Genomic DNA, 20,907 nt, shown 5'->3' with positions numbered 1-20,907 from the left:
GAGAATAAAGTAACACTTTTAAGCAAAAGTAAAATGCAAAAGCAACACAAGTTATTGGCTATGTTTGAAGATAGTTGTATCTACTTTTAAACTTTCTCATCTTTGAGTCATTAGGGGTTTGATATGACAGACCAACTGGAAATGAAGGAGTAACAAGAGGAAGTTAATAATGAGATCCAAAGGGAAGAAGGGAAAGAAGGAAACAGAAAAGAGGTTGAGAAAGAGCACCTAAATCTGGCTGGTAAGAAAATATTTAGTGTTGGGCCACTAGATGGCGATATAATGTAAGGTGCTCCCTCCACTTTTTTTTTTTTTTTTTTTTTTTTTTAAACAAGCTATTTGCTGATTTGTATTAGGTACCATAGAGTGAGGCGAGGATGAAGCTGAGAGGATACTGCAGAGGTCTCTGGTGCATGTGTGTATGTGTGCGTGTGTGTGTTCGTGTATGTGTGTCCTGCCTCAGTGAGACTGCAGCCCTTGTAAATACTTGTTACCTTTTGCAAGAAGGAATCTGAACAACTGCAGCTGAAGGCACGTTGTTATATCATCTGGTCTTTGGGAGATGCTGTTCCTCGTTGCAGATGGGTAATTTTCCTTTTTATCAGGTAAGCCATCTGGTTGTTTCGTTGCGATCTTAGTCATACTCATTCCAGTTATTCCGGTGGAAAGAGCCCGTGGATACACAGTTTGGGCTGAGCAGGAAGTCCATTTTTGTATGTGATTTCGGACCAACGGTCCCCCTCCTCCCTCTCTTCTCCTCCCCTTCTCCTCCCCTTCCCCTCCCCCTCCTCTCTCCACCTTCCTCGAACTGAATTCAGGTTTGTTTTGCAGTCAGCATCTTAATACAAGATGGGATTCTTTGGCCTGAAATAGCTTGGAACCTGGCCAGTTTCTTTCTGCCTTTGCTTGCCTTCAGTCTATTCAAGGTCTCCTTTTTGAAACCCCCTCCTTCACCCGTGCTGTAGAACTGGACTAGCTAGCTGTGAATAGAGGTCATATTGTTCCTAAGGATGGAGCAAAAATTAGATCTCAGCGTTAGCCCCACAGGAAGGAAGAAGGCGGCGGGACTGCTGCTGGAGCCTAGATAGCACTGCAGGGGTGTTCAGCCTCCTCGGGCAGAGGCTGGGCTTGGGCAAGAAAGGAACAATGATGTATTCCCCCTAACTCGGATCGAACCGCGCCACCAAAGGAGCTGGAGGGAAGTGGGAACGAGTCCCGTCTGTGGAATGCCAAACAGGAAACACCGAGTTACTTTTAATTAGACAGAGGTCACGATCGGCAGTGATACTGCAGATGCTGTTCGGTTCCCCGTGTGAACGGGCTTGCTTTTCCAAACTGCACAAGAAATGACTCTGGGTGGACGTGAGGCTTTTCAAACGCCTTTGTTATCATGGATTCCCTCGCTCCTACCTGTTTGAGGTATGTGTTTAAAGACCAGCTCCCCCCACCTCCCTGACACGTTTACTTCTCATATGTCTTTTTGCTCTCTGCAGTTACTCACTGAAAATTGTCACTTCCCTGTAGCAAATCAGTCCAAAGAGAGTGGTTGCAGGTGCTTTTTCACGTGTCCCGTGAAACAATTAAAGCCAAAGCAGGGTAATGCTCTGTCTCTACGTGCATGTGACTAAATATTTTCTGAGATGCAATGGCAAACTTGCAAATTGCCAACACTGTTGCTATCACACCTATAAAATGTGGCTTCTTTTTATGTGGATTTACAGGTTCAAGTGGTATTTCTGATGCACTAGTGTAGTAACAGGACATATTTCTCCATAAAGCACTTTAAAGCATCCCAAGAGGATGATGCCGAACAGAAATAGGAAAATTCCATGCTGAGGTTGGTGATTCCTGCTTTAGTTTCTCCCGTCCAGGGAGCAGTGGGTAGCTTACCTTTCCTATTTGCTGCAAGACCTGACCCTCCAGGGTGATGCAACTTGGGGCTTCTGCACATACAGTGGATGCCTGACACTTTTCCCCCTCATCTGGGCATGTTGGAAGAAGAATAACTAGGGTGAAAAACTTTAAACCTCTCCTTTGTTGCTGTTGCTTGTAATTGCTATGAAACCAGTGCATCCCTCTTGTAGGAGCAGTGTTGCAATTTAGGCCTTCCTTCACAAAGCTCCTTGAAGAGATTTTTAGATGGTGTCTATTTTAGGAACATAATGTGTAGACAGGAATGGATGGCCACAGAGATTTACGGGAAAACAATTTCGTGGAGAGGGTGAGGTAACATTTTAAACCTCTAGAACAGAGCCCAGTGGCTGGTTATATCACATGAACCCAGTAATGGAGTTAGTTTTCATTAAACTCACTGCAACTCCTTTGTAGGGCTTTTTTTTTTCTTCCCTCCTTATATCGTTGGTCTGGCTTTTTTCAAATATGTTTTTAGGCAGCCAAGGTATCCGGGACGCTCCTACTAGTAAAAGTAATTAATACATTGGATTCTGCCGCCAATACTTATAGTCTCTGTTTATATGGCCCCTTCTTGCTGGGAAATTTGGTATCTGGAGACTCATTTATTAGGGCAGTTTCCCTTTAAGGCATGGGCTAGAGGGTTTCACCATCCTTGAGAGGGGAAGGGAAGGCACAATTGGAGGCCTAATTAATTATACAGTATCCAAGAAGGCACAGGGGATCTCGGCCAGGATTCTCCATTAGCAGCTAGAAATACCAGGGGCAAAGGGACAGACTAGAGACCTATTAAGTAAACTTTACTGCCACCAATAAGGCAATGAAAACTCCAGAATCTCAATAGAGGAATCCAGTAAGAAACATTCTGGTTCTTTGTACAGAAGGCACTGTCAGGGAACCCAGAGATTCTGAGAGAAAAAAAAAACGTTAAGAGCATCTTCTGTATGTGTTGCAGACAAGGAAGGGAAAAATCTGGGGCTTGTTTGCACTTAGCCCTAGGACTTCACAGACTGGGCAGTCCTCATGCATTTATATTGGTGTGAGCCTGACACCTGAAAGCACCCCTCCAAAATTTAGCCAGGGTTGGGGGGGATGTGGTACAAGGTTTTATTTTCCTCCTGGATAGTTGAAGAGGCTGAACCCATCACTTCCTCCCAGGTAAATAGCTATCTTGAAAGGGGGAGGGGAGAAGAGAGAGTACAGGGGTTGGTGGACAGGTATTGAGAATCAGCTATTGATGCTTTTGCTGTCTTCAATGTCAGGGTCAATGGGGCTGTGATTTGTGAAGTAATGACTACCCTTTGAAAATTCTGATTATCAAGTAAGCCTGTTTCACAGCTCAGTTTAGATTATACTGGTGAGTGCTAATTTATACTAGATTATACTGGTGAAGGGTAGGGGGTGATGAAGAGATTTATTCTCAGAGCAACTGTGTTCAAAAAAAAAAAAAAGAAAGAAACAATTAAACCAAATTTCCCCCAAACTGCCTCTAACTGTGCTTTTCCAACTTTTTCCTTTGTCCACGTTCCTAGGTTCCCATTTATTATTTTCTTTAGCAAAGATGCATAGCATTTACTCCATCCCAGCCACTATTCTGAGCAGAATTTTACAAATATATTCCCACTTAATCTATGAGATAGGTACTATTATTAATCACCAATTTATGGATAAGGAAACCAATTAACTTGCCCCTGGGGAGACAATAAGTGGCAGAGCCCAAACAAACCCAGACAGGCTGACTGTGGTCTATTCTTTTGAGCACCCCTGATCACCTGTGTGATGGTAGAACTATGACTGAGCCCAGATAATCAGGACTCAGGTAGTGCAATCTGTAGAGGGCAGCTGTAATTCATCTGCTTAACTACATGTCACAATTTCATATACTTTGATTTAGAATAATTCCCTAAATGTGCTGCATTCATTCATTGGAAAAAAATGTTGTGCCCTCCTGTAGTACAGGACAGTCTGTATCCTAGATACAGGAATATGGTGAATAAGACAAAATCCCTGCCCACATGATGTCTTCAGTCTAGTGTTCAGGGCTGAGAGAAGGGAGAAAACATAAATTTCCCCAAGGCACAGTGTCTCACAGGTGTAAGAATTGGCATCCACCTTAATAGCAATCCAGAGAGTAGAAGAAATGGAAGGAAATGGGGCCACACAGATGACCAGCCAGATCTGGGGAGCCCTGCTTAGGGCCCTCGTTGTTGCTGGCTTTTATAAAAACAAACTGAGGAACAATATCAATATCAAGTAAATTTAAGTGGCATATTTACTGGTGAGAAATTACTGGTTAAAAAAAAAAAAACACAAAACAAGCCTAAACCACTCATTTTTACACACATTTTTTTTTAACAATTTGTAAAGTTCTGTGAAAAATGCTGTGTTTCCTAGAATGCAGTGAAATTGGCTTTTTAAATGTTTAAAAACACTAAATCTGTTTGAGAGACACCTGAGTGGCTCAGTTGGTTGAGTGTCCCACTTCGGCTCAGGTCATGATCTCATGATCTCACAGTTCGTGAGTTCGAGCCCCATGGTGGGTTCTGTGCTGATGGCTCAGAGCCTGGAGCCTGCTCAGATTCTGTGTCCCGCTCTCTCTCTGCCCCATTCCCATTTGCTTGTGCACTCGAAGCTAAATAAATAATAAACATTAAAAAACTTAAAAAAAATCTCTTTGAGATTATTGGTTAGGTGGCAGCAAATAATTAGTTAAAATGAAAAAGAAAAAAAAAGCCCCAGGCATCCAGTCCTTGCTTACACTTCAGCACTTTCCCCTGAAATGGCTAAATTTGGGAGGTGTGGGCTGATGATAAGGATGGAAACCAGTCTGTCATTCCCTAGGTTGGTCAGGACGTAGTAGGCACCCAGAGGTGTTTGAACAAATCTTTTTTTTGCAAATGAATTAACAGGATCTCAAAATAATATGGTAAAATATCAACATCAGCTTTCATTTTTATCTATATTAAATGCTTTATTATGTTTTTATTGCTTCAGAATTCACATTCTAATAGTTTATCTTTTTATATCTCTTGCCTGTTTGCTCCCACTTCCTCTCAGTTACCTACAAACATTGTAATTTCTCTCTAGCAAGTGTGAAATTCTCTCTTAGAATGAACCTTGCTTCTAACCCTGTAAGTGGTAAAAAGTCCTTTCCATCTCTTAGGGCCTTCTCCTCCTTTGGTGCCCCCCACCTACAACTTTAACTTGAACTTTGATGAAAGCATCTATAATTTTTGGCTTTAATGTTTTCTTTTGTCATTTGTGCTTCTCATGTCATATATATGAAACCATCACCTAAGCCAAGGTCATGACAATTTACTTCTTTTTTTCTATTCTATTGGTAGTTTTAACTTTTACATTGATACCTGTGATTCATTTTGAGTACGTCTTTATAAATACTGTGAGGCAGGAGTCCAACTTCATTCTTCTGCATGGTGATATCCACTTGGCCAGCACTAGTTTCTTACTGATTTCAACTTGTCCGTGCACCCGATATGCAGTAGGCCAACACCTGAGGCATGGGTTTTGAAGCAAAGAAAGTTTTATTATAAGAAGGGCAGATCAATGAGAAAGCAGGAGATCATTCCCAAAACTGCTTGCCCCTGTTGAGTCTCCGGACAGCTTATATATGTTTGGGGAAAGAGGTAAATACATGAGAGGGGGGTGAGGGGTTCCTTGAAACCTTGAGGTGGGGGGAGGGCTTGAAATAATCTGGAGGTAAGCATTCTTCTGGACAATGAGGTGGCATTTGGGACTTGGTATCATTAGATGTCAGATACTTTCAAGACAAATATACCCTTTAGGAAACCATTGGGTTTCCACAATCAATGTATAAACAGGGAGTAGGGGCAAAAAGGCAAAGTTAATGACTGATCATGCATGAGGTTAAGAGGTGCATAAAACATACTTAAGTAGGGAACAAAACAGAATGTGGAGCTAAGTTAATAATGCAACTAATACAACCATAGTTCTGTCTATGTTTTCAAAACAGGTCCAGGAACCAAGTGTTTGACCTCAGATTGTGGAAAAGACTATTGTTCCCCCATTGAATTGTCACGTTAATCTTGCTGGTGCTATATTTTATGTACATCTGTGTCTTTAGTGTCAGTTATTACATATATTGGGTGCTGTCGATGTCTTTTTTCTTTAAGAAAAGAGCAATGAGATTCTCCCTTTTTGAGAATCCATATAGCTTTAAGTATATGAAAACTGGCCCACATACCTTTAACAGTAAACACTTTCTTAACCTAACTTCCTGTCAAAATTTTTCTTATAACTGATAGCATATTCATTTGTGACTCTACTGGAAATTTAAGGAGGTAAGGAGTAATGAGCTAATGTTTTTGAAGAAAGATTATTAGTAATTTCTAAGAAACATCTCTACTATTGCACATACTCTCCCAAACTTACGCAAACATCACGTATGTTCTTTATAATATATGTTGCTTGTCTCCTTTTTTTCATAAACACCATTGAGGGAACCACTGAACTTGAAATAGAGGAGTGTCATCCAAATAGGGTTGGTTGTTCTACTGGTTTACTAGAGCTTCCATAACAAAATACCACAGATTGGGCAATAGAAATTCATTTCTCACAGTTCTGGAGGCTAGGAGTCCAAGTTCAAGGTGTTCTCAGGTTTGTTTTTTTTTTCTGAGTCTTCTCCCCTTGACTTGCTGCTGGTAGCCTTCTCTTTGTGTCCCCACACAGTTTTTTCTTTGTGTGTATGCTTCCCTAGCATCTCTTTCTGTGTCCAGATTCCCTCTTCTTATGAGGACACCAGTCAAATTGTAATAGAGACCACCCTAACAACCTCGTCTTAACTTAGTCTCCAATACAGTCACATACTGAGGTTCTATGGGTTAGGGCTTCCACGTATGAATTTTGAGGGGGACACAATTCAGCCCATAGCAGTTTTCTCTGACTATACTAATGACTGCTAAAACAATGAGCAAAGAAGATAGAAACTCGTTAAGACATTGTTGTTGACAAAATTGTTGTTATACTAATGGTGAGTTTTCATTATTCATAACCTTCTTCCACTGGATAATGAGGAGTTGTCTGTATAGGTATTAATAGTCCAATAAAGGAAATTAATTAGGTTTCTATTTAAAGAGGTATGATGGATAACAAAGTGGGCAGAAAGAGTGGTGATGTTGATTAATCTTGTGTGCCTATAATCTCATGTTTGCTTTCATAATCTATGAGAAGTTTACTTAGCTGAGGCTCTTATTTGTTTCAGTGACAAAAGTGACACAAAAGGATACAAAAATTAGAAATCAATGAAGAATTTATAAATAAAATAATTAATTTCAAAGTGCAACTGAGCAACTGAGACTGAGATTAATTTAAGTATAAAAGTAATCCCTTAGAAAGTTAGTACAGCTCACAGAGTTGAGGAGGAGTTGAGGAGTCTAGACTGGAAATGATGAATTCGTTTAGCTACTTCAGGCTTTTTTTTTTTTTTTGGTAATTTGGATTAAAAATTAAAATTCTAAGGGGTTCCTGGGTGGCTCAGTCAGTTAAGCGTCTGGCTTCGGCTCAGGTAATTATTTCATGGTTTGTGAGTTTAAGCCCCACATTGAGCTCTGTGCTAACAGCTCAGAGCCTGGAGCCTGCTTCAGATTCTGTGTCTCCCTCTCTTTCTGCCCCTTCTCACTTGTGCTCTGTCTCTCAAAAATAAATACATGTAAATAAAAAAATTTTTTTAATTAAAATTCTAGGAAGTAAGCACCTGGTTATTCAAGTCTGGATTATAAATCTGATTGCCTTAGTTAAGGGTGAACTGGGACCTTTGACTAACAGTCATACCAAATTATTCCTTGGTTAAGAAGAGTAATTCTACCCCCAACAAACCTGAAAACTGTCTACATACACAATGTTCGAGAAATGGTTAAATAAACCATGGTCCTTACAAATAATGAGATTTTATGAAGCCATTAAGCATATTGTTTCAGGAATGTTTACTTCTTTGCAAAATTGCTCAGGATCTAATGGGTACATAAAAAGGAGAATACAAACATATATATCTAGTAGGAGCTCAGTAATGAAAAACAAAAAGCAGCAGTGTTTTTACTTAGGAAAAGAACAACTGGAAAGAATGTAATAGTTATCTCTCATCTATGAGATTCTGATTTCTACTTTCTTCTTTGTAATTTTTTTAAAGTTTAAATTGATTTTTTTAAGTTTATCCATTTATTTTTGAAAGAGAGAGAGTGAGCAGGGGAGAGGCAGAGAGAGAGAGAAAAAGAGAGAGTCCCAAGCAGGCCCTACACTGTCAGTGCAGAGCCCAACATGGGGCTCAGACTCACAAACCATGAGATCATGACCAAATCAAGAGTCGGATAAAAAAAAAAAAAAAGAGTCGGATACTTAACCAACTGAGCCACCCCAGGCACCCCTATAAATTCAAACAAAAAGTAGAATATTATTTCTTATTTTTCTTATAACAAAAGTAATACATGCTCATTACATAAAGCAAGAAGGAAAATATAAAAGAGTAAAGATGAGAAAATGATTCTTTTCTACACAAGCAAAATTATCACTATTATTTATTTTATATGCCAAAGTGTTTTTTGTACAAAATTCTCCAAAATTAGCATTTTGTTGCTTTAAAACCCAGAGTAAAAGTTAGCATCCATTATTTTTCTGATGGATTTGGGTAAATCTATTTTGTATAAAGATCTTTATTGTATGTGTAATCAAAACAGTAAACTCAATGTAAAGTTAGTAAGGAAACAGTTGAATGTTTGAATATTTTAGCAGCCCACAAACTCTCTATAATAAAATTAGTATTTTGCAAATTTTGTAACAATGGATGAGCTTTGGGAAGTGGTCTAACATAAAGTTAGCTTTAAATGTCAAAGGAGTGTTGTTCTAAAAATTGTGTAATTTAGTACTCTCACTTCTCCCTTTAGAATTCAGCAAAATTTTAGGAAAGTCATCTTATATTTATGACACACCTACCATTTGTAATGGATTGTTTTAGTAAAAATTGACCTCAGATTGAGAACAGTAAAAGCAAACCGGAGGCCCCTGGGTGGCTCAGTTGGTTAAGCGTCTGACTTCTGCTCAGGTCATGATCTTGAGGTTTGTGGGTTCGAGCCCCGCATCAGGCTCTGTGCTGACAGCTCAGGGCCTGGAGCCTGCTTGGGATTCTGTGCCTCCCTCTCTCTCTGCTCCCCCAGTTTGTGCTCTCTCTCTCAAAAATGAATAAATAAACCTTGAAAAAAAAAAGCAAACCAAAAAAAAAAAAAACCCTGTAAATACTTTTGCAGTTTGTAGATAAATTTTTAAATTCCTTCAGATAAAACTCATCAAACTGGCAAAATCAGTTTATAAGATTATCAAATAGAATAATGATAAGAATACATTAACAATGTACACTATTGAGCCAGAGGACACAGAGGAGTAATGTGGGTCATTATCAGTATGCGTTGCATTTGGAGATGTGGAATTATTTGTGTGGAGAGTGTAGTGGGAAGAACCCATGTGAAGAAGAGATAGTTAATGGTAAATCTTAGATGACAATATCCAGATTATTTTTAAGCAAATATTAAGCATTTTAAAATCAATGAGAAATATAGAATAATGAAAAGAAACCAAAGTTCAGGATTTCCAATTACATATTTATAGAGGTGAAAAAAAACTAAGAGAATGCTGTTGCATAAAATATTTCCATCTAAGAAATTCAACAGATTTGAAAATCCTGGAAAGAGTTACTTTGAGACTTGACAAATGCTACCAGGCAGCAGTTTTTGTATTATCCTGGAATGTGATATGCCATTTTAAAAGGCCAGTGGTATTTTGAGCTATGTATGTCAGTGTGTTGGTACAAAACCAAAGAGGCAACAGACTGGTTTCAGGTCTAGAATGCCATATTTCAGTGACACCTGGGCCTTGGCGTTTCAGGTTTCCAGTGATTTGAGGAGCCTGGAAGATTGCACACCAATATGTAAGGCATTTAGAGGATTATAGACCAACCTGTATGCATGAAGACAAGAGTGCCTTTTGAAGAAATTCCAAAAAAGGAAGTTTGAACATAGTTAACTGAAATAGAAATCAGTAAGCAAGGAAAAAAGAAAACACAAGGTGGTCTCTATAAAACTCCCTATGTAATAACAAAGAATGAATCCCAGCTTACTCTCCCCTGGGACCAAACCTTATCTTATTCTCCTTTACTTTCTCTCTCTCTCTCTCTCTCTCTCTCTCTTTCATTTTTAGGCATTCTGTTTTATCCTCTGTTTTGAGCTTCATTTTTTTTTTTTTTATTCTCAAGTTAGTTAACATACAGTGTAGTTTTGGTTTGAGGAGCAGAACCCAGTGATTTGTCTTTTACATATGACACCCTGTGCTCATCCCGAAGAGTACCTTCCTTAATTCCTGTCACCCATTTAACCCACCCCCATTGACCCTCAGTTTGTTCTCTGTATTTAAGAGCCTCTTATAGTTTGCCTCCCTCTTTGTTTTTATTTTATTTTTCCTTCCCTTCCCCTATGTTCATCTGTTAAATTTTTCAAATTCCACATGTGAGTGAAATCATGTATCTGTCTTTCTCTGACTGACTTATTTTGCTTAGCATAATACATTCTAGTTCCATCTACGTTGTTGCAAATGGCAAGATTTCATTCTTTTTGATCACCAAGTAGCATTCCACTGTATGTATGTATATGTGTGTGTGTGTGTGTGTATGTGTATATATATACACACACGCACGTATATGTATATATACATACACACACACACACACACACACACACATACATATGCCACATCTTCTTAATCCATTCATCAATTGTTGGACATCTGAGCTCTTTCCATACTTTGGCTACTGTTGATAGCACTGCTATAAATATTGGGGTACATGTACCTCTTTGAATCAGCATTTTTGTATCCTTTGGATAAATTCCTACTAGTGCAATTGCAGGGTCATAGGGTAGGTCTATTTTTAATTTTTTGAGGAACCTCCACACTGTTTTCCAGAGTGACTGCACCAGTTTGCATTCCCACCAACAGTGCAAGAGGGTTCCCTTTCTCCACATCCCCGCCAACATCAGTTGTTGTTGAGTTGTTAATGTTAGCCATTCTGACATGTGTGAGGTGGTATCTCAGTGTGGTTTTGATTTGTATTTCCCTGAAGATGAGTGATGTTGAGCATTTTTTCATGTGCCTGTTTGCCATCTGGATGTCCTCTTTGGAAAATTGTCTATTCATGTCTTCTGCCCATTTCTTCACTGGATTCTTTGTTTTTCAGGTGTTGAGTTTGGTAAGTCCTTTGTAGATTTTGGATATATATGAAGAACTTAAGTTTCACTTCTAACTCTCCTTCCACTCAGTGGGTTATGTAAAAATACTTCTACAATCATGTTCTCAGTATGTCCATAGTCTTTGGTACATATGAAATATAATACAAAAAATAGAAAAATTATTAACATGATTTCAGCAGTTTTTTTTTTCTTTCAAAATGTGGTCCCTCTTGAACCTCTTGAGTTCCCTTGAAACCTTTTAAGGAGTACATCAGGTTGAAACTACTTTCATAATAATACAAAAGAATTTTCCTTTTCCACTGTATTGACATTTGCCCTTATGATACAAGAGCAATGAAAACTTCTAGCCTTAAACTTATTATGACAGTGGCACTAAACTGTACTACCAGTGATTGCATTGTTCACTGCCATTCACTCCAAGTAAGAACAGGTAAATAAATTAATTTAATTAAAAGCTAGTTTTAATATTCCGTGTGCTGAAATGGGAAATCCATATAAAGAGTATGTGCCATATACCAAAGTGTGATGATGGTTGACTCAAAAGAAAGCACTTGTGGGGCACCTGGATGGCTCAGTCCATTAAGCGTCTGACTTTGGCTCAGGTCATGATTTCACACACCGTGGTTCGAACCCCACATCAGGCTCTGTGCTGACAGCTCAGAGCCTGGAACCTGCTTTGGATTCTGTGTCTCCATCTCTCTGTCCCTCCCTTGCTCACTCTCTCTCTCTCTCTGTCTCTCTCAAATATAGACATTAATTTTAAAAAAAAAAAAAACATTTGTGCAATTGTTTGAGTTATAAACTGAATTAGTTGCTTTTCCATGGAAAATCATTTTTACTTGAAAGAAGGACTGACGGACAAGTTCTGGTCATTCAAATTTGGCTATTTGGGAGATAATTTTTTTGAAAATGAAGTAAGCCTTTCATTTCAATAAAAGTAACTGAGAATATTCATTACCAATGACAATATTTGAAAATTAGAAGTTTCGAAAACTTCTATCTGAACTCAGCAGCTTCTAAAACTTAAAGGATTTTCTGATGTGATAATTAGTGATGTTAACAGATGGATAATGAAATGTTTCCACAATTCAAATATGTACATAACTCAGTCAACTGATACATTTACAAATGAACAGTGTATAATGATACAAAATCATACCTGGAAAATGGATCCATTCAAAGTGTAAGATAGGTCAAGAGATTTTAGTATAGCAGAGTACAAGTTCATTGATAATGGTTTCAGATTCCAATTGTCTAGTTTGGGTAGACTATCAAAGAAGACTCTTCACAATTAAGTGAAAAGGTAATTACAAATTTCAAACTACATGGACACCTGGGTAGCTCAGTTGGTTAGGCATCCAACTTTGGCTCAGGTCATGATCTCACAGTTTGTGAGTTTGAACCCTGCGTTGGGCTCTGTGCTAATAGCTCAGAGCCTGGAGCCTGCTTCAGATTCTATGTCTCCCTCTCTGTCTCTCTGCCATTCCCCGGCTCAGGCTATGTCTCTCTCTCTCCCTCTCTCTCTCACAAAAATAAATAAACGTTAAAAAAAGTTTTTTTAAGACATTAAAAAATATTTCAATCTACGAATCTATGTGAGGCCATATTTCTTTCATTCAAATGTAACTTATAATAGACTGAATGTAGAAGCTAATTTAAGAATCTACACATTAAGGTAGACATGAAAGAAATTTACAAATTTATAAAATAACATCACTCTCAGATTTTTCTTTTAGAACGATATTTATTTTTCACTTAAAATATTATTTTTAACATATGGTTGGTTTGTTATTTATAAATAATTTCATGATTTCTCTGTTTTAATTTCTAATATAGTAAATATTAATAAAATTAAGCCACATAAACAAAAGCTTTTGGGGGTTCTCAATAATATTAACAGTGAAAAAAGGCCCTGAGACCAAAACTTTATATGACAAGGACAAATTTGATAATTCATCAGATTCAATGGTACATTTATGTCTGTTACACTGTAGACACGCATTAGTTGAGATTTTTCTAGTGTAGATTAACTCAGTCACTTAAAGTTATGTTAATAGAGAAAATATTTGTCACATTATACCAGTAGGTTTTCCATTATTATAATATGAGCGGCACATATCAGTTTAGTTCACGAAGTTCTAGTAAAAGTGAACCAAAAGTTTATCAAAGTAAATCAGAGATCATAAAGATAAATGTTCTAATACTTTTGTCTGGACTTATATCATCCCTCAACTAAACCAATGTAAGAATTTTCTATTGGCTTTTCTTCATCTTCCCATCTTGGAGTCAGCCCTCCACATAGTCACCTGTGACCTTTCTAACAAGCACATCAGATCTCCACTGTTTGAAACTCTAAGTGATATTCTTGGTAAAAAAAAAAAAAAAAAAAAAAAAAAAAAAAATCTTTAGGATGAGCTGTTTAGGTTTCTTTCTTCCCCATGGCCTACCTAGCCTACCATTAGTCCTGCAAAACTAATTGCATTTCTGTGGATTTCTGAAACTGTTTCTTTCTCCAGGTCTTTGCTACTGCTTCTTTCTCTGCCTGAAAAGCCACGAACTCATCTTCCCCCAAGATGATTCATTTTTCTGTGTGCTGTGTCTGTGCTGGCACAGGCTTCTATCACAGCACCAGCGGCACTGAGTTATGCTTAGTTTTCAGCCTCCCTCGACACTCTAGTACATTCTGTGCAATACTGGCCGATCTATTGCCTGTTGTGACTAAGTATTTTCACCACTGCCGAGTTCATCTTGGAGTGCCTGAGTACTCAAGAGATGTTTGTTAAATAAAAATGAAACAAAACCAGAACTGATTTTTGGGTAACGTCTAACATCTGGCAAGTCTATACTTTAATACCACTTCTGTAAAAATACCACTTTTATGAAAATATCCTGAAGAATTATATAGTGATTTTAATAATTCTTCTATTTCTTATGCAAATTCCAAGCTCCTGTTATAGATCCCATATATATTATGATTAACACTGTTTTTTCAAAGTAATTCTTAATGCTTTTTTCTTACTATCTTTAGCATTAGGAGTCAATTCAGTATTTGATTACTTTCTCTTTTGTCATTTCAAGGTATACATTGGTTTTTTACTGGAGTCTAACTTTTAAAAATTATCCAAGTATTATTCTTTATAGTTGTAAAATTTGTAGTTATTATAGAAAACTTAGAATATTTAGAAAAGTATAATGAAGAAAATAATATTCACGATCTTACTGTCTTTTATGTGATTTTTCCCACAATAACAATAGGGCATTGTTTTTAATATTTTAACATTTTTCTCTAAATAATTTTTATTCCTGTTGTTTGCATAATAGGATTCCTATAGTGTTTTCAATTTTGTACCACATATTGTATCTTAAGCATTTTTTCATGTCATCAGACATAATCCAAAAATATAATTTTAATGACACCATATATTCCATGATTGAGCCTTACATTTGTTTAATTTTTCCTATAGTCTATTGTTCCATATTATATTTATGATCAGTATATAAACTGATTTCACAATCTGATAGACAAGTGTGAGGAAATATTAACCAATAATATTGTTTTAGCATTATAATAATATTAATCAGCTCTGGAGTAGAATGGTCAGGAAGTTGGTCAGAACAAGAAATAATTTTTTCTATCACTTATTTTTTTTCAATTACTATTCATTCACTTAACAAATATATATTGAGAACCTACTTTGTATTAGACAATGTATAAGACTGCTAAGATGCTACTCTTAAGTATTTAGATTCCAAATAAAAAATATAAGCTGGATATATAAAAAAAAATTGTCTTTAGAAAGATGGATTCATTACTTCTTTGAAACTTTGAACATACTTTATACCATCTTTAAGCTTCAGAATTACAGATATTAAGAAAATCAATGTTCTTATTTACATGGATTAGTGTCTTAATGCACATTGAGTACTGTGCCTTGATGAGGCATAATAAGATTCAAAACTGCAACTTAAATTTAGAACAACGGTTTTTGTTTGTCATAATGTCCAACATAATACCAAAGATAATTAATAGATATTCTATGAGGAATATTAATTCTTGACTTCAGGAAAAAAGAAAATTATGTGAAGAAATGTATTTATGTACTTTACTATAAAATGTTGTATATTTTAGCTTTTGATTGTTGCTATAGCTGCTGAATTTCAAATTCTTATGCTTTTGCACCTCTCACTCTTGGGAGACAGTGTTGTTATTCCAATCATCTTATTGATGAACTCGGCCGCTATCTACTGTGTACCATTCGTGAAGAAAGTACTTTGTAAGGTACAGTGAAGAATGCAAAGACAGATGCTGCTCTCAACATGCTTGTGGACTAAAACAGAAAATGGGACATGTTCACAAGTAGAGCTAAGGGGAGGTAGAAGCCAGCAAGTAATGCAAGAATTGCAGATAAATGCTTATAGGAATTCAAAAATGACTTGCTATTTGTTTTGGAGAACTGCCATCGGATAAAGAAGATAACAGTTTATATGACAGCAACTTTGGCTCCACCTTGGCCTATAAAAGTAGTTAAGGAGATCAACAAAGAGTAAGCGATAAGTAGTTGATTGGTAAAAATAAATGAAACGTGGGTAGCTAATAAGAAGTATGCCCTGGAGCACCTAGGTGGCTCAGTCCATTAAGCATCTGACTTCGGCTGGGTCCTGATATCAGGGTTCATGAGTTCAAGCCCTGCATTGGGCTCTGTGCTGACAGCTCAGAGCCTGGAGCCTGCTTCAGGATTCTGTGTCTCCCTTTCTCCCTGCCCCTCCTCCACTCATGCCCTGTCTCTGTCTCAAAAATAAATAAACATTAAAAAAAAAGTATGCCGTGCTTGCTTCGGCAGCACATATACTAAAAAAAAGTATGCCCCATAACAACAACTATGAATAATAATATTCATTGTATAAGACATGCCCGTTACCAATTATTGTCCCTCAGCTTCAAGTTCACCCTTTGGTATGTTAGGCTCTTTAAGCATTTGTCCTTTACAGTAAATATTGTCAGTGCTGTTAAACTAGTCAGTAGAGGGCACTGAAGGGACATTTCAAGAGGAGGGGGCTTCTCCTCCTGGTGCTAAATGTTACATTTTGATTTTACTTGCTCCTACTGCATGGTCCACTAGAGATGTGTGTGTGTGTGTGTGTGTGTGTGTGTGTGTGTGTGTGTGTGTCGACATCTGATGATATTTTTCCCAGCCACATACCCGTTGGTGACTTCACAGCCTTCCCAACACAGACACTAGGCTGCTGGACTCAGGCCCACAATGGTATGCCATTCCTCCTGGAGGCCCATTCATCAGCCATGGTTAACCTGTGCCCTGGAGGGTTATTCCTGCTTGCTGCACAATTGTGGCCCAACTCTGGCCTGGGCACCCCAGCAAACTACACTGGGTGCAGAAAGAGGGCTTCAACCACAGAATCTTCCCATGTTTATCCTCCTTTGGGTGCTCTACCTCAGCCTTAGGGCACTCTTTAGACCTTTCTTACATCTTTATACTGAATTTCCTATCATAATTTAATTATTCTTCACATTAAACCTTTCATGTTTAGTATGTGGTTTCTGTCTCCCAATTGAATCCCATATGGGTACCTGTTGCTACAAGTTAAAATTACTGGTTTTGGGGGCACCTGGGTGGCTCAAACGGTTGAGCATCTGACTTTGGCTCAGGTCATAATCTTGCAGTTTGGTTCTTGAGCAAGCCCCACACTGGGCTCCCTGCTGTCAGCTCAGAGCCTGCTTCAGATCTTCTGTCTGCCTTCTCTCTGCCCTTCCCCCCACTTGTGCTCTCTCAAAAATAAACATCTAAAAAAAATCATTGATTTTCAAGTTTCTTAGTTTATTTTGGTAAAGGCTTACATTTCATGTCACTATCTCTGAAAAAAAAAATCGGACAGATGTGACATATCACCTTTTCACTGACTTCATGGAAGATGGCTTTTTCACGAGTGAATACTAAATATGATCTAGCACTCCCATTCAGAAATAAAAATTAAGCATTTGTTGACCAAATAGTCTCATTAATCCCATTTCCGATTCAAATGCTTTATTTTATATTGAGTTTTCCATGTAACAGAGGTTGTAGTGATTGTTTCGACCAAAGTAAGCCAAATGAGATAGATTTCAACTATTTTCATATGGTCACAATATGTGATAATTATCTTAATGTAAAGGGCTTCCAGAAAGCATAAGTATGTAAGCAGAAGTTTTAATAGGTATGAGGTCTATATTCCACAAAATCATTTGTTAATTGTGACTTTGTTTTTACTTTTATTGCCAGAGCTCTCCATGGCATTCTGGCCTGGGGTTAGCCATGCTAACAACTAAATTCAGTCCTTCGTTCTAATCTTTTGACAAAGTGGGGAGACCCTGGATAAAGCAGTTTTAAAAATCTCATGATTGATTTTTTTAAACTCACAAATGGCAGTTTTAGCTCAAAGATTTTTACAAAACCAAAACAGTAACAACCAGGCTACAAGTTTATTGACTCTGGGATCTTTTAAAAATGAAAATATTTACTAAGAATGCCCGCTGGATGGGGCAAAGTACACCAAGAAAAATGTGTACAAAATATTAAATGAAGAAAAGTTCACATTCTTTCCTCTTTGGCAAAAATCCTAAAAAATAAGATATAAGACAGTCCCCCTTAGGACTTAACTGAGGTTCCTTGAAACATGTCAGAAATAGGCTGAGAAATTATCTCATTCCCTTTTAGAAGTGCTCTCCCATGGATAAAGTATTTTCTGTTATTTTTATTCCCTGAGGAATTACTTTCTCAGGACCAGATATTGTTTCCTTTCTCACTAGCAGCCTTGCAATTTCTTACAAACAGCAGGCTGGCAAGACAAAGTGGCCAATTCATTTCAAAGATGAAGAAACTTTTCCATTAAGGGTTGTTGACCAAGAAATATCAGTTAAAGATCCCATACGTAAAATACACCTTAATTTACCTTTAAGAAGGATTATTCTAAGGGGAGAAATATAAAATGTTAAAAGGAAATGGGTGCCAAATGGAACCTTAGGGATGGTCTTATCTAGCCCTTCCTTTTATGAAACTCTCATGTCCTATGAAGTTCAATGCCACCTTTTATAGATGAAGAAAAATTAAAAGAAGTGAAATGATCTATCTCTGCTCACTCAAATGAGGGTCTGTATTTTCAAGTTTCTTCTGTATGAACCTCCCAATCCTTCTGTTTTCTCCACACCTGTTTTCTCACAGATCTTGATCCTCTGCTTTGTTCTTTCTCTCCAGCATATTAAAGTTTTTTCCTTCTTATCAAAATGCTCCTTCTCCCTCTAGCTACATTAACATCTTGTCCTTTTATACCGTCAAGTTTCCTCAAAGAAACTCGCTCAGTAGTGTCTTCATGTCTCATCGCCCTTTTAAACTACTACAATCTTTTTTTCATATTTCTAGCGTTCTAGGACTTCCATACATTCACTAAGATGTTGAAGGACAACCACGCTGGTAATCTAATGGACTCTTCTGCCCTTCTCTGACTAGATTACGCTGCAACATTAGACAATGGTGATCATTGTCTCTATTTTACTCTCTCTTCTATGATTTCCTCTTCTAGAAAATGGTGATTATTTCTGCAAAAATTAACAGTTGAGTTTTAAGAATGAAAACATCCCTTTCTGCCTAATGTCTAGTTTCATCCCTTTCATTAGAAAGTTCTGACAAATTTGTGTCTCTGCTCTTTCTCCTCAGTTCTTTTCTCTACGATCCATAAATACCACCAATAAAGTTAACTGACTAAATTGAGTTTGCTATTAAATCATTCACTCATTTCTTTCACTCAGCAGATATATTTATAAGCATAGTGCCAGGCACCCTGCCACGAGCAGAGATATATTTCCAGCAAATCTGATATAGGGGAAGAACGTGGAGGTGCAGTCAGATGAATCAGTATTCATATCCCAGCTCTTGCTGAATATGCTGTGACTTTGATTAGGGTTTATTTTTTTCTGACTTGTTTTCCCATTTGTAAAACAATGACAAAAACACATATTTGCCATACAAATTGTATAGTAAACTCTAAAGTTCATGTTCATTGAGTACATAGTACAATGCTTGGCACTGAGTAGATGCTTTTAAACATTATTAGCATTCTATTTTGTAATTTTTTTCTAACTGATCAAAAAGACCATATTAATTTTACAGATCCTACATGTCCTCAGCCCTTTTCCTCTGTCTTCCTGGAGAATATCCTTCCATTTCATAAAACCCATTTCAGCTATCACCTACTTAGGAAGCTTCTGTTAGCAAGGCTTCTACTCCTGCCCCATCCTGAAAGAATTGATCATCGCCTCTTTCGCACTTCCTCTGTGTCTCATAGATAACTTACTGTTTGTTACACCTACGTGGTGTTGTAATCTACGGGTATTCAAATGTGTCTCTCCTAACAGACTGTCTGCTCCGGCCTGAACAAAAGCCATGTCTTTCATATGTATATCCCAAATTCAAAATCAGGCTTAGAGCCAGTGAGGCAACCCAAAATTATTTATTCTTAAACAGATAAAACCATGCTTTAAGGTACTGAAGTCTTCCATAAAATAGTGTCTAATTTACTGAAGTTTTATCTGGTAAGTGATATTTTCTCTATACCTATTATATCTGAATAACAATGAGATATAATGTAATTATTACATTATCTAAATAATTCTGTATATATTTAGCAAACAAAATTGTTTCTTTAATTCAATATCTTGTCAATGCTGGCATATATGTTTTACATTATGAGTCAGTGTTTTACATAATTTTCTTAGAGGTAACTATCATATTAAAATGTTCAAACTTTAGTTTTAAATTAACAAAGAAATGCCCAAGATATGCCTTCAGTTTTAAAGTAAGGTTATTTCTCTTTTAAATGCATTGATTCAGATACATACAATGAGATTATTTTATCATTTGTTGTACTTTTAAGATTTTAGATATTTCTTATTTATGTCATTGTTTTAAATCTCAGACATTGGTTTCTTAGCCTTGAATAACTATGCCAAATTAAAGATTGGCCAGCCAGATGGCTGTTTCGGCATGTAGTCACTTCATTTTGGATATTAATATAATTATTTTTTTTGTTATTGTATTATGGAATGTGCCAATATAAAGCTTTTAAACGTTAGCATCCTAAAATGTAGAAACAGAAAAACTGTTTGGTTGGCAAATAGTTTTAATATTCAAGTATGTAAATTTACTTACTGGCTTTTATAATTACAAATGAAGAGAATAAGATTTATCTTTCATGTAACTTTAATGAGTAAAAGCCTTACAAATCTCACATCCATATTGTTGACTTAAAGGGTATAATGCTCTACTTATAGAAATGTATCTTTCATCATTAATCCCTATCTTTTAGGTCAGAATTAGGAAGGACCAGCACGTGAAAAAAGTTGAACTTTCATTGTCTGTTGATGGAAAAAGCCTTCTATGAAAGAATTTGTATTTTACTACATAGTGGCATATATAAAATATAAAAAGAGGTTGGTGTATGAACACATGTAAAGTAAGCATATAACAGAAATCCAAAGCTGGAGTTGGCATTACAAATTCTTAGAACCTTTAAAATAGTTCTGAACCTGATTTCCTGCAACAATTGGTCTGTATAATATTGCTGTTTGGGGTAATTTCAAGTGATTCAAGATGATTAACACTGATTCCATGACATCCTGGAGAAATATATTAACTATACCCTATTGAAATCAATCCGAGGAGAGGGAAGATGGCGGCGTAGGAGG

The 20,907-nt window shown here is 37.0% G+C and overlaps 1 protein-coding gene across 3 annotated transcripts in view; it reads left to right on the top strand.

Moving 5' to 3' along the window:
* The first annotated feature begins 358 nt into the window (after positions 1-358).
* Positions 359-20,907, top strand: part of LOC112861247 (sodium channel protein type 1 subunit alpha) — a 134,123-nt gene continuing 113,574 nt past the window's right edge. For all 3 annotated transcript variants that reach the window (XM_086718807.1, XM_086718806.1, XM_086718805.1), the window contains exon 1: positions 359-605. The gene's annotated coding sequence lies outside the window, so the exon portion shown is untranslated. The remainder of the gene's footprint in view (positions 606-20,907) is intronic.

Source organism: Puma concolor, chromosome C1 (genome assembly GCF_028749965.1).
Source record: "Puma concolor isolate L17-30 chromosome C1, mPumCon1.1.hap2, whole genome shotgun sequence".
Classification (NCBI taxonomy): Eukaryota; Metazoa; Chordata; class Mammalia; order Carnivora; family Felidae; genus Puma; species Puma concolor.
Note: the sequence above shows the minus strand (reverse complement) of the source record. Positions and strands in the feature narration are given on the sequence as shown.